Source organism: Loxodonta africana, chromosome 27 (assembly GCF_030014295.1).
Source record: "Loxodonta africana isolate mLoxAfr1 chromosome 27, mLoxAfr1.hap2, whole genome shotgun sequence".
In the NCBI taxonomy this organism is placed as follows: Eukaryota; Metazoa; Chordata; class Mammalia; order Proboscidea; family Elephantidae; genus Loxodonta; species Loxodonta africana.
Window position 1 is genome coordinate 18,282,314 of NC_087368.1, and position 14,529 is coordinate 18,296,842.

At 41.6% G+C, this 14,529-nt stretch overlaps 1 pseudogene; it reads right to left on the reverse strand.

The window, feature by feature from the left end:
- Window positions 1-236: 236 nt before the first annotated feature.
- LOC111752150 (elongation factor 1-alpha 1-like) lies at window positions 237-3,782 on the reverse strand (annotated as a pseudogene).
- Window positions 3,783-14,529: the final 10,747 nt, after the last annotated feature.

Genomic DNA, 14,529 nt, shown 5'->3' on the forward strand with positions numbered 1-14,529 from the left:
CCACATTAGCTATGTGTTTAGTTTGTACAAAGTTTTCCAATCTTTTTCTTCCCTCTCATTAAACTGTTTTAATGAGTCTCAAAACTCTGTGACAGATTTTCGTCAAGTTGTTTCCATTTTAAAAGTACTGATTTTTAAAATTATTAAATTAAAACTGCCGCACAACAAAGAAACAAATGCCACAAAACATCCCTTTCCTTCTAAAGGTTTTATGATGCATTGCTACCATTAACAAGAAGCCCTGGCAGTGCAGTGGTTAAGCACTCAGTGTGACCTGAAAGGTTGGTGATTTGAACCTACCACCTTCTCCGCAGGAGAAGGATGTGGCAGGCTGCTTCTGTAAAGATTTATAGCCTTGGAAACCCTATGGGGGCAGTTCTACCCTGACCTATCAGGTCGCTGTGAGTTGGAATCAACTCAATGGCAGTAGGTTTAATTTTGAGTTATCATTAACCAGTCTTTTACTATTAAACTTAAATGGCCAATTAAGACAAAGAGTTCTGAGACCTTTCGTCCACCACTGATTAAGACTGGGGTAGCAGGTGTTATGAATAATACTTGTTAAGCCTTATGAGCTTCTGGAGCAGGCTTGGTGACCTTTCAGTCCCAGATGCCTTTTTTTCCCACTGCCTTGATGACAACCACAGCAACCATCTCATATCATGAACAGCAAAACGACCCAGAGGAAGACACAGAAACTCTCGACACATGTGAGCTTGCCAGGAACCATGTCAATGATGGCAGCATCATCCAACTTCAAGAATTTGGGGCCATCCTCCAGCTTCTTACTAGAACAGCAATCAATCCTCTCCTTGAGCTCAGCGAACATGCAAGCAATGTGAGCTGTGTGACAAGCAAGCACAGGTGCATAGCCAGCACTGATTTGACCTGGATGGTTCAGGATGATCACCTGAGCAGTGAAACCAGCTCCTTCCACTGATGGATCACTTTTGCTGTCATCAGCCACATTGCCACAAAGAATATCTTTGACAGAAATGTTCTTGACATTGAAGCTTACTTTGTCCGCAGGCAGAGCTTCACTCAGAGTTTCATGGTGCATTTCAACAGATTTTACTTCGGTGGTAATGCTGACTGGAGCAAAGGAGACCACCATGCCTGGTTTAAGAACACTAGTCTCCATTCTGCCCACAAGGACGGTGCCAATACCGCCAATTTTGTAGATACCCTGGAGAGGAAGACCCAGGGGCTTCGTCATCTGGACAAGTTGGTGGCAGGATGCAATCCAGAGCTTCAAGCATGATAGTTCCACCAGCATTGACATCCTTATGGGTGATTTTCAATCCCTTGAACCGAGGCATATTAGCACATGGCTCCAGCATGTTGTCACCATTCCAACCAGAAATTGGCCCAAACATTTCTGTGTCAGGGTTGTAGCCAATTTTCTTAATATAGGTGCTGACTTAATGATTTCCTCGTATCTGTCCTGACTGCATGGTAGCTCAGTGGAATCCAGTTTGCTAACACCCACAATTAGTTCTTTCACACTCAGTATGTAAGCCAAAAGGGCATGCTCACAGGTCTGCCCATTCTTGGAGATACCAGCTTCAAATTCACCAACATCAGCAGAAATGATCAGGACAGCACAGTTAGCCTGTCATGGTCCCGTAATCATATTTTTTATAAAGCTTCTTTGTCCCAGAACATCAATGATGGTCACGTAGTACTGCTGGTCTCAAACTTCCACAGGGAGGTAGCAATGGTGATACCATGCTCACGTTCATCTTTCAGTTTATCCAGGGAGGTCTTTCCCATCTCAGTAGCTTCCTTCTCAAATTTTTTCAATGGTTCTTTTGTCAATCCGGAAACCCTGGTGGTGGAGTGGTTAAATGCTACAGCCGCTAACTAAAGAGTCGGCAGTTGGACATCACCAGGCACTCCTTGGAAACTCTATGGGGCAGTTCTACTCTGTCCTATAGGGTCACTATGAGTTGGAATCAATTCAATGGCACTGGGTTTTTGTTTTGTTTTGTTTTTTCGTTTTGTCAATCCTACCACATATGCAGATCAGGTGGCCAGTAGTGGTGAGTTTACCCAAATCTGTGTGTCCAAATCAGAAGAGTACGTGGAACAAGGGATATCATTGCTGATGTCAGATGCATCATAGTTGAAAGCAGAGAATACCAGAGAGATGTTTATCTGTGTTTTATTGACCACGAGAAGGCATTCAACTGTGTGGATCATAACAAATTATGGATAACATTGCAAAGAATGGGGTCATTATCTAGTGCTGCTATAACAGAAATACCACAAGTGGATGGCTTTAACAAAGAGAAGTTTATTATCTCACAGTCCAGTAGTCTAGAAGTCCGAATTCAGAGTGCCAGCTCCAGGGGAAGGCTTTCTCTCTCTCTGTAGGCTCTATCTTCCCATGGCTGAGGAGCTTCTCAGGCGCAGGGACCTCAGGTCCAAAGGATGTGCTCATTGGCTCCCAGTGCTGCTTTCTTGGTGGTATGAAGTCCCCAAGCCTCTCTGCTTGCCTCTATCTTTTACATCTCAAAAGAAATCGGCTTAAGACACTAGCTAATCTTGTGTCATCATTATAATTGCTGCTAATCTAACTTATTACATCATAGTGATAGGATTTACAGCATATATGGAAATCACATCAGAAGATAAAATGGTAGACAATCGTACAAGGGAATCAGGACCTAGCCAAGTTGACAGATATTTGGGAGGGGGGGGGATACAATTCAATACCATGACAAATGGGAATTCCAGAATACTTAATTATGCTCATGAGGAAACTGTACTTAAACCAAGAGGCAGTAGTTTGAACAGAACAAAGGGATACTGAGTGGTTTAAAATCAGGAGAGATGTGTGTCAGGGTTCTAACCTTTCACCATGCTTATTCGATCTGTATGCTGAGCAAATAATCCAAGAAGCTGTACTATACAAAGAACACAACATCTGGATTGGAGGAAGGCTTATCAACAACCTGTGATATGCAGATGACACAACCTTGCTTGCTGAAAGTGAAGAGGACTTGAAGCACTTCTTGATGAAGGTCAAAGATCACAGCCTTCAGTATGGATTACACCTCAACATAAAGGAAACAAAAATTTTCACAGTTGGACCAATAAGCAACATCATGACAAACAGAGAAAAAGTTGAAGCTGTCAAGGATTTTATTTTGCTTGGATCCACAATCAACACCCACAGAAGCAGCAGTTAAGAAATCAGGTGACACATTGCATTGGGCAAATCTGCTGCAAGAGATCTCTTTGAAGTATTAAAAAGCAAAGATGTCTCCTTGAAGACTTTGGTGCACCTGACCCAAGCCATGGTGTTTTCAATCATCTCATATGCATGTGAAACCTGGACAATGATAAGGAAGATCTAAGACAAATTGATGCCTCCAAATTATGGCATTGGCAAAGAATATTGAATATTATGGATTGCCAGAAGAATGAACAAATCTGTCTTAGAAGAAGTACAGAATGCTCCTTAGGAGGAAGGATGGCGAGACTTCATTTCACTTACTTTGGACATGTTATCAGGAGAGATCAGTCTCTGGAGAAAGACATGATGCTTGGTAAAGTAGAGGGCCGGTGAAAAAGAGGAAGACCCTCAACAAGACGGATCGACACAGTGGTCACAACAATGGTCTCAAACATAGCAACGATTGTGGGGATGGTACATGACAGGGGAGTGTTTTGTTCTGTTCTACATAGAGTCACTGTGAGTTGGAATCCACCCCACAGCACCTGACAAAAACAACACGTCTAATGAGGATGATGCTGATATGGGTCTTTTCCCGTTGTGGTTAGATTTCATGATGGTTTCACCAACACCTGTGTTCTGGTAGCACACCTGTTGCAAAAACTCCCTAACTTTTTTAAAAAGAAGAATTCACAACCAAAATAGCTAAGTTTGCCTATGTGGTTATAAATAAAGGAATAAACCAATCCATGGAATTATTTATGTTTACTCTTAGTTGTACAAAAAGCTCATCAGAACAGAAATGTTTACCCTAACTTTGCTCTATTAAGCTATGCCTATTCTTGTTTGTCTTCAAATTTCCTGAACCCCAAAGCTGGATATTCCAGTGGATCTAGCCATAGCCAAGGTCAACTGCAGTTCCTGAGCCAGAGGAGAGACTGCCTCAGTCCTGCCATGAGAAGATAGATTCGGAAGAAAGGTCCATCCAGGGTCTGAATCAAAACCCCATAGAAATTTAACTTATCAAGGAGGGATTACAGGCCCATGCCAATATTTCCAAGAACGTGTTTAAAAATCAAGCTTTGCCCATAATATTGAGAGTTGAGAGATATGATAAAATATGGAGAACCTCTGTTGTAGAGGTGAAAATGAGCTGAAGATCTCCAGGTAACATAATTATGAGCAGAGGCCCAAACGAAGGCTGTTCTGCCTTAAAAAAAAAGAAAAAAAGTAGCCGTCAAATTGACTCCAATCCATGGCGACTCCATATGTGTCAGAGTAGAGCTATGCTTCACAGGGTTTTCAATGGCTGATTTTTCAGAAGTAGAACACCAGCCCTTTCTTCCAAACCACTAACATCAGTGAGCAGTCAAGTGCACTAATCATTTGCACCACCCAAGAACTTCTGATAAATTTCATCAAGCAGATGCTTTTTATCTTCCCAATGTTGGGTTGATAGCTATGCATGGTGGTCGCCGTTAGCCCAGAGGAAGCTTAGAAGTAAGTATATTGTGAGTACAGTTGGGACTTTATGAAAAGCCACATTTGGGGCACTATGCTAATATCTCTCCTAGTCCTTCTTTCTGGGCAGCCTGCCCCTAACTCAAATGTAACAGTCAAGTACCCTGACATCCTTGGTGCCTAATCCTCTACAAAAAGAGGCCAATTCATAGCACTAATATTCTGCTTTTCACCTCTACTCTGGCTTTTCTCATTCCATCATGCCCGTTCCCCATCTAGGACTGGAGTCTTCCTGTCTTCTTTTCCAAAAGGCTAGAGGCTCCCTCCACAGCCTCCAGCTCACAGATGAAAGCTTATAACTAAAGTGACTCTATAGTTACTATTCAAATCTGTACACATTTAAAATTGGCAAGGGACACTATTAATAATCACTTGAGCAGCAGGAGTAAGCCAAGATAGGCCTGGGCCAACCAGGATATATGGCCCTCTACCTCTAGCCAACCTGGCTTTAGAATGGGACTGTGGCCCAAGATCCAGTTGTATGTCTGGTAAGAGGGGCCACCTGAGTCATTTCTGAGCATGCTATGTACTTTGCATGTGGTACTAGGAATTGTCTGGTCACTCTCATTATGGGTTATTCCTATAGGTTGGTTGTTCTCGTTTTGTGGGACCTGCTTTCCAGGTCAGCCTCAGTCTGAACACATTTGTAACTTAAGCCCATGTGACACGTAATGAGAGAATGTATCAAAGTGTGTTTAATTAACTTTACCTTTGTCTTTGTAGGTGTCTTGTCAAGTATCTATGTTCATATCCTACCAAGTATCTACTAGATTGAGCCCTGGTGACACAGTGTTAAGAGCTACAGTTGCTAAACAAAAGATTGGCAGTTTGAATACACCAGCAACTCCTTGGAAACCCTACAGGGTTGCTATGAGTCGGAATCGACTCAATGGCAATGGGTTTTTTTAATCCTGTACATGCAAGACTTTTAAAAGAAGGTGGATAGATAGATAAATCAGCAAGAAATGAAGGAGTTTAAGTAATAATTACAGTTTTACGTGTCATTACAGAAGTTCTGGTAAGAGGCATCTGCCTTAACACAGATGTTACACTGAACATTCAAACCAACCATTTTCTGTATCAGCCATTCCCAATAGAAAATACACAGCACACCTATATTAGGATAATTCCAAGCAAGGTTTCACAAAAGGATTAATTACAAAGTCCTGTGTGGGGAGTAGGAGAACCATAAGCAATGGTGCAGGAACCTGGTTGTAGCACCTAGAGGTGTTGCTACTACTAAATGGCGAGGAATCAGAGAAGAAAGCAGTACCGGAACCCAGAAGGAGAGAGTTGTGCAGGTAGGCCACCTGAACCAATTGCTGCTGTGCCAATTCTGCCTCATGGTGACCCCTTGAGAACCACCTTGAAGGCAGAAGTATCTGGAATTGAGGGACACATCCAGCCTGAGGCAGCTTCTCAGAGGGAAACCAGAGGAATTAATTACTTTGACTCCTCTCTTCTCCCTGGCTCTGAACTCTTTCTGGGGCCCCAATTGGCTAACACAACTGGATGCCAGAGGAGCCCATAGATGTAATAATCCATGCAGGTCAGCATCCACAGAGAAGATAGCAGGGTAGAGACAAGTGGAAAGTAGATCCAGAGACAGAGGGGCAAGTGGAAGCTATCTACCCCACCAGCATTATAGAGGCGTCCCAGTTACTGCTACTGCAAAACTACTACAAACTTACTTAATAGTCATACGACCCATCCCTGACCAGTTGATTACCACTTGCAGCGACCTATAGGACAGAGTAGAACTGCCCCATAGAGTTTCCAAGACTGTAAAATGTACAGAAGCAGACTGCCACATCTTTCTCCAGCAGAGTGGCTGATGTGTTCCAACCACCAACCCTTCTTTTATCTGCCGAGCGCTTTAACCACTGAGCCACCAGGCCTCCTTTGAGTCATAACCTATTGCTGTTGAGTGAATTCCAACTCACAGCTACCCTATAGAACACAGTAGAGCTTCCCCAAAGGGTTTCCAAGGAGCAACTGGTGGATTCAAACTGCCAGCATTTTGGTTAGCAACAGAGCTCTTAACCACTGCACCATGAGGGCTCCTTGAGTCATACAACCATCACTTTATTATGCTCATAGATGCTGTAGGTTGGAAATTCAAAAAAGGGCACAGGAGACTCAGTTTGTGTATGTTTCATGGCGTCCAGAGCCTCAGCTGCAAAGACTAAGGGGAGTGACTCGGTGTTTGAGGCCAGAATAACCTGCTTGTTTATCCAGGTGTGCGGCAATTGATTTTGGCTGTCAGCTGAGACCTGGGCTAGGGCTATCGGCCAGAATGCCTATACTTGCAGCCTCCCTACATGGCTGGGCTCCTGCACAGCATGGTAGCTGGATTCTAAGAGCAGAAGAGAACAAGCGGGAAGCTGTGTCAACTTTTATAAATTTGCCTCAGATTTCCTGTAGCAACATTTCCACTATCATCATAAGTTTGCCCAGATTCAAGAGGACAGAACATAAATTCCACCTCTCCATGGAAACAGGGTTAAAGTTACAATGAATGAAGAGCACGGCAACAGTCATCTTTGGAAAATGCAGTCTGCCATAGAAGGTAAACATAACTCCCTGTCTTAAATTTAATATCATCTTTTGTATGCTTTTTAAATAAATGCTGAATTAATATAATATTAATTTGACTAATTGCATTCCTTAAAAACCAACCCAAGCCCATTGCTATCGAGTAGATTCCGACTCATAGCGACCCTATAGGACAGAGTAGAACTGCCCATACGGTTTCCAAGGAGCACCTGGTGGATTCAAGCTGCCAGCCTTTTGGGTAGCAGCTGTAGCTTTCAACCACTACACCACCAGGGTTTCCAGTTGCATTCCTCGCACATTATTTGGTTGTGCTTTATGCAAACAAGCAATACATTGGAACAACATTATCACATTATCTTTTAAAAAGCCCTTGTGATTCTTATTAACTAATTGGAATACTGTGATTAAAGAGCCCTAGTGATGCAGTGGTTAAGCACTCAGCTGCTAACCAAAAGGTCAGCACTTCAAGCCCACCAGCAGCTCCGTGGGAGAAAGATGTGGCAGTCTACTTTCGTAAAGATTACAAAAAACAAACTCAAACCCACTGTTGTCGAGTTGATCCCAACTCATAGTGACCCTACAGGACAGAGTAGAACTGCCCCATAGGGTTTCCAAGGCTATAAACTTTATGGAAGCAGACTACCACACCTTTTTCCTGCGGAGTGGCTGGTGGGTTGGAACCACCAACCTTTTGGTTAGCAGCTGAGCCTTTTAACTACTGAGCCAGCAGGACTTGGAAACACTATGGGGGCAGTTCTACTCTACCCTATAGGGTTGTAATCGACTCAACGGCAATGGGTTTACAATGTGATTATAAATCCCTACCCTCATTTCATAATTTTGATGAATTGAATAACTTTAGATTAGTGTTATATGTCTGTTCAGACATGTAAATACTGCATCACAGCCAATCCTTAGTTGTATAATGTAAGGATGTGTATTTGAGAAATTAAGTATTTTTTTTTTCCCTAAATGTTGTGGTAAGGAAATAGCATCTTGTATTTCTCCATAAAGTGTAGGATGGAACACATAATTATGTAGTGGTGAAACCTAATTCAATTATATGGAACTTGAGTCATAGGCTGGATGTATTCCATATCTCTCGGAGTGACTCATTACTTGGTCCAGACATAGTTCCGTTGTGAAGAAAGAGAATTCCTTCCTGGGGTTGGATTAAGTCCTGTTAAAGGTATGACTCAAAGTAATAAAATATGGGCAGAGTTAACAGTCTACATTGTCTTGTTTGACATCAAAAAATAATAGGAGGAACAATCCAAGGATCAGGACAGAAAGACATGAAAAATCTGAAGAAATATTTTGGACGAAGAAATTTAGGGCAGTGGTATAGAATGATAATAAACTGGTAAAGAAAGGAGCATAAACTGATTTGATGGAGGACTTGGTTATACGATAAGGGAAAGGTAAATTCTTCCAAGAAAAAAACTATGTATCTTGGAAGTTGGATAATAAGTTATTATTAAGTATTACCATGAAAAGTCAAGAAGAGACTAGGACAGTATAGACGCTGTTGTAGAATGAGTTGTGTCCTCTAAAAAGATATGTTGAAGTACTAGTACCTGGTACCTGTGAATGCGACCTTGTTTGGAAATAGAGTCTTTGCAGACGTAATTAGTTAAGATGAGGTCATACTGGATTAGGGTGGACCCTAATCTGATGCCTAGTGTTCTTGTAAGAAGCCAAAACAGAGACACAGCCACACCCACAGGGAGAACGCCATGTGATGATGGAGGAAGAGGCTGGAGTGATGGTCTACAAACTGAGAACTCTAAGGATTGCCCTTGACCAACAGCAGTTAGGAAGAGGCAGGAAATTTCTTCCCTCAAGCCTTCAGAGGGAACATGGCTCTGCTGACACATTGATTTTGGACTTCTGACATCCAGAACTGTGAGAAACTAAATTTCTGTTGTTTTAATCTCCTGAATTTGTGGTAATTTATTAGGACAGCCACTGGAAACTAATCCAGGTATTAATGTAATCTTGCTGGAATATTTATCCTATTTTATGTTAAAGGGAAATTGTGGTACTCCAGTGAATGGGTATACTACAGTCACTGTGCTGGAAATTAATTTGAAGGTTTACCCTCAGGTTTTGGTGGCAGTAAACCAAAAAGAAAACAAACCAGTTGCCGTTGAGTTGATTCTGATTTCTGGCAACACTTTGTGAGTCAAAGTAGAACTGTGCTCCACGGGGTTTTCAATGGATGATTTTTCAAAAGTTGATCCCCGGGACTTTCTTTCAAGGTGGCTCTGGAGGGGATGAAAACAACCATACTTCCGGTTAGCAGCTAACCATTTGCGCTACTCAGGGATTCTTTTGGTGGCAATAAAACCACAACAACAGTAACAAAAACACAAAAAATCCAAACCCATTGCCTTTGGGTCAATTCTGATTCATAGCAATCCCACGGGACAGAGTAGAACTGTCCCATAGAGTTTCCTTTACAGAAGTAGACTGCCATGTCTTTCTTCCACAGAGCGGCTAGTGGGTTCAAATTGCCCATCTTTTGGTTAGCAGCTAAGCACTTAACCACTGCACCACCAGGGCTCCTTTTGGTAGCAGTAGGAATATGTAAAACTTAGTATCTAAACCTATGGAGCATTGTATAACGATTTATGACTCAGAGCTGGAGATGGGGGCTGATACAGGGTTCGGGCAAAGCCAGCTCCTCTGCAGCTTTTTTCAGCAAATCACATTATCAAGTATGCCAGAGAGACCTCAACCTTTGGGAGATTTCTTGGGTGTATTGACTTGGTAGATGACACAGGTCCATATGCCTCCATCATTTGAAAGGAGTGCTGCCAAAAAATGGAAAACATACAATAACCACCACTTTCACAGTTATGTTATGTTTCCTCTTGAACCCACAAGAACATGCGTGATTTAAGCATTAAATAAGGGACTTGTAGCTTGATATTATATGCAAGTACAAGCTGGGCAATGAGTAAGGAAGACTGAAGAGGAACTTATACCTCTGAATTATGGTGTTGGCGAAGAATATCAAAGATACCATGAATTGTCAGAAGAACAAATAAATCTGTCTTGGAAGAAATACAGCCAGAATACTCCTTTAGAAGCAAGGATGGCCAGGCTTCATTTCACTTACTTTGGACATGTTATCAGGAGGGACCAGTCCCTGGAGAAGGATATCATGCTTGGTAGAGGATCAGCACAAAAGAGGAAGACTCTGAACGAGATGGATTGACACAGTGGCTGCAACAACGGCTCAAACATAACAACAATTGTAAGGGTGGTGCAGGACAGGACAGTGTTTTATTCCGTTGTACATAGGGGTTGCTATGAGTCAGAACCAACTGGATGGCACCTAACAACAACAGCTTGATATTGGACATTCGAAACCTGATCTCTCATTGCCTTGGGAAAGTGTCTTCTGTATGTAGGTGGTACCTTACAGGAAGAAAGACTTTTAAAAGAAAAAGAACACCACTAGGGATTCTTACAAATAGCATTTTTCATGTATGAGACAATAGTTTTTGATTCATATGTTCATTGTCATTCGTAACTTTGAAAACATCGTTTTAGAGCAATGGCTATTTCACATGCAGATATTATATTTTAGATATTTCTATAAAATCCAATGACACACATACGTAACTTAAAAGATTGTATAGAAATAGACGGCATCATCAATTTGATTGATATTGAAAATCCTGATTTGGAATATGGCTGGGGGAGTCACACATTATTCTCATTTTCAACTGGCACATTTAATAGCCCTTATTGTCACTGGGAAATTGCTTCCTTTTTGAATGACTAGGGAATGAGCCTGCGTCTTTTCAATCTAGATTCAGGAAGATGCTAATGTATTCTCTTAAGCACAGAAAGAATATATTTTCCTGGGGTCTAGACAATCAGGCTTCCCTGTTGCCGGGTATAATTTGATGATGATATTTTTCTCCAGCTAACTTTTCTTGACTGTTGTCCCCGCACTTTAAAGGGCAACTCAAGCCTTCTCTCTCCCTGACTTTAGCACAGAGAGAGCCAATCTAATATGTATTAAAGGCATACAGTTAATGTAAAGGGAGAAGGAACGCCATTTTGAAGCACCCCCCAAGTAGAACTCCCATCTTGGCACAGTCTTAGCATGGCCTCCTGCTCACCTGGAAACCTCTAGGTTATTCTGAGTGGTCTGGTCTGATCTGCCCATGAAAAGATAGCCCTAAACTCTGAGAACAGCTTCAGTCTTATGTTATTTTTATTTTTAATAAAAAAAAAAAATCATTCAGCATCCCCGAATTCTCTGATTAGTCCCCTTCTGGGATCCTTCTCCTCTGTCCATATTCACAGACTCAAATATGATGGTACATGTGTCTATCACTTTGTAGTCTATGGAATATGCTCACATATTACCTCCTGGCCAAGGGCGCATTACCCTCATTTATCCTTTGCAAAGGAGAATCGGGCCCTAAGAGGTCATAGAGTTTAATCTCAAGGTCACACAGGAAACAAATTGAGAAGCCAGCACAGGAAACTAGGGCCTCTAACTTGTTTTTCTACAGGAGTGGTTCTCAAACTTCTTGATGGGTGCCATCAAGTTGATTTCAACTCATAGTGACCCCATAAAACCACTGCCCCCATAGGGTTTCTAGGCTATAATCTTTATGGAAGGAGTCCTGGTGATGCAGTGGTTAAGCACTCAGCTGCTAACCAAAAGGCTGGCAGTTCAAACCCACCAGCCACTCACTGAGAGAAAGATGAGGCAGTCTGCTTCAGATTACAGCCTTGGAAACCCTATGGGGCAGTTCTACTCCAACCTAGAGGAGTGCTATGAGTCAGAAGTGACTTGATGGCAATGGCTTCGCGTTTTTTTGTTTTTTTTTTCCTAATCTTTACAGATGCAGATCTCCAGGCCTGGCTCCTGTGGAGCAGCTAGGTGGATTCAAACCTCCAACCTTTAGGTTAGTAATCATGTGCTTAACCATTGTACCACCAGGGCTCATCTCTCAAACTTGAGCCTGCATCAGAATCACCTGCAGGGTTTGTTAAAACAGATCTCTAGGCTGCACCACCAAAGTTCCTCATTATGTAGCCGTGGGGTGGAGTTGAGTTTTTGCATTTCTAACAAATTCCCAGGTGATGCTGATGCTGCTGGTCTGGGGACCACAACTGGAGAACCACTGCGGTAGAACATGCTATAATTATGTACCTGTGTTATTCACCTACTCCTCGCTCCAGTCCAAGACAAATGGCATAAAATAATATAATGGCATAATATAAATCCTCAATTTATTAAAATGTCATAAAATAAGAAACAAATCTGTAAGAAAAAGGTGATACTAGGTTTAGTGGTATCATACTATCTTTAGACATGCTGCCTCCCTTCTTTCGACCCCTCACCATGGAGTCCGGAGCTTATAACCACTACCGTTGCGCTGTAATGGCCTGAGATTTAAGTGGCTCCGGCCAGAGGTTGTGGGAAGAGGAGAGTGGGTGGGCTTTGTGTTTACAAAATACATTTCCAGGATGTGATCATTTTGGTCTTTCTGTTGATTTCGTCACATGCTGTTCTCTCAGCAGGCTTTCAGCATCTGGCCTCCACAGGAGACCCCAGCTTGACTGACTCTCAGAGTGAGGTAAGTCTTATTTTTAGCAAGTAAATATTCACCATTGCCAAATGCATTTGGTTTTGCAGTAGATTTAAACATGGATTTATTAAGAAAGCAACTGAGGCCAAAGGAAAAAAAATAGCCCTGCATGATTTGCGGGAACACTGCCTATCAGGAATCAGGGAAGTTGGCCAGCTGAATTTTTAAGCATTTTTCTGAACACTGATTCTATGACCTTAGCAAGAAAATTGAGTTCAGAAGGACCTAAGGGTAATGAGTGCTTACTATGTGCCAGGCACTGTTTCAATATATAGCTACATGTATGAATTTCTGTGACACTATCAGCCATTCTAAGAAGCAGATAGAGAGGAGGAAACTGAAGCCAAAAGTAGGTTAAGTGACCTACCAAAGATCACATAGATGATTCAGACCTGAGATTTGAACTCACACGTAGTCTGCATTCTGATTTTGGGTTCTTAACCACTATGCTCTTCACTACAATGACCCGAGATTTCTGGCATGAACTCTTAGGGAAGGGAGAAATGGAGATGAGACCGAACCAAGGTGTGATGTTGTGCTAAGACAGAGAGGACAAAAGGTAATAACTATAACCTGAAGTTAGGAACCACTAGTCTAGGTCAGAGATGGATACCTCAGACCTTGGACGACCACTGTATTTGCTTAGCTGCTCTGAGTAAATTGCCTCGACAACAACAAATGAGCAAGTAATGCTAAAAATAAAATTTTCACAATATTAAATTTGTGTATGAACTCATAAGCCTTAATTTTCAGTTCATGAACCAGGGAACATCTGGTCTGGAAGCCAGATAAGAGCTCCCAAGCACAGTACAAGTGGAAGGGTCTTTGAAACAGCAGGCAGACCAAACAAGGAAGCTATGCTGGGCAAATTCTGATTGGCTGGCGGGATTTTCTTTCCTTATTTGGAATTAAAGGGAAATTTTGAACTAGGTTATACTGAGCAGGCAAGTCCTGATTGGCTGGCTTAGGGCTAAGACCCAGAGAGACTCATGTTGAGGAGTTTATAGTTAAGTAACTTGAGGCTTGAACCGTATAGCCTTCACTTAAAAATTTTACTCCCTTTTTTTACTATAATATCTGAATGTATAAAAGCTTATGGTATTTATTCCTTTCACTACAATTCAAGACACCCTTCATATATATATATATTTTAATTGCTGTTTTTTTTAAGCAAGCTATTAATATTTGCAGAATATGGCAATACAAATAAAAGTTCTGTTTTAAATTTTGGAGCACACTTACAATACAAAATGTTTCAATTATGAAAAGTCTTTGAAAAATGATTATCAAAGTATTTTCCAAATGTTATTTTTAAATGTTAATCTATTCACAGGTACTAATTTTCCATTTTAAAGATATGGTCAAAAAAAAAGGAAAATACAGAAATGAGAAAATGCTTGAGGGGCGACAGACACACACACATCTGTCTCCCAAGAATGAACAATACTTTTCTGGCACAGAAAGTCTGAAATACAAGTTTCTAACTTTCCAAGGGCACAGTCATGCTGACAGACCCGATTAACTAGTCTATGCTGAATACTTAAGGTCTCAAAACGAAGGCTTTTCAAATACTAAGTGTGTGTCTTGGAACTTCACTCTTGAAAGACTCACCAAGTGGTTCCTCCCGGAACAAAACAGAAAACGAGT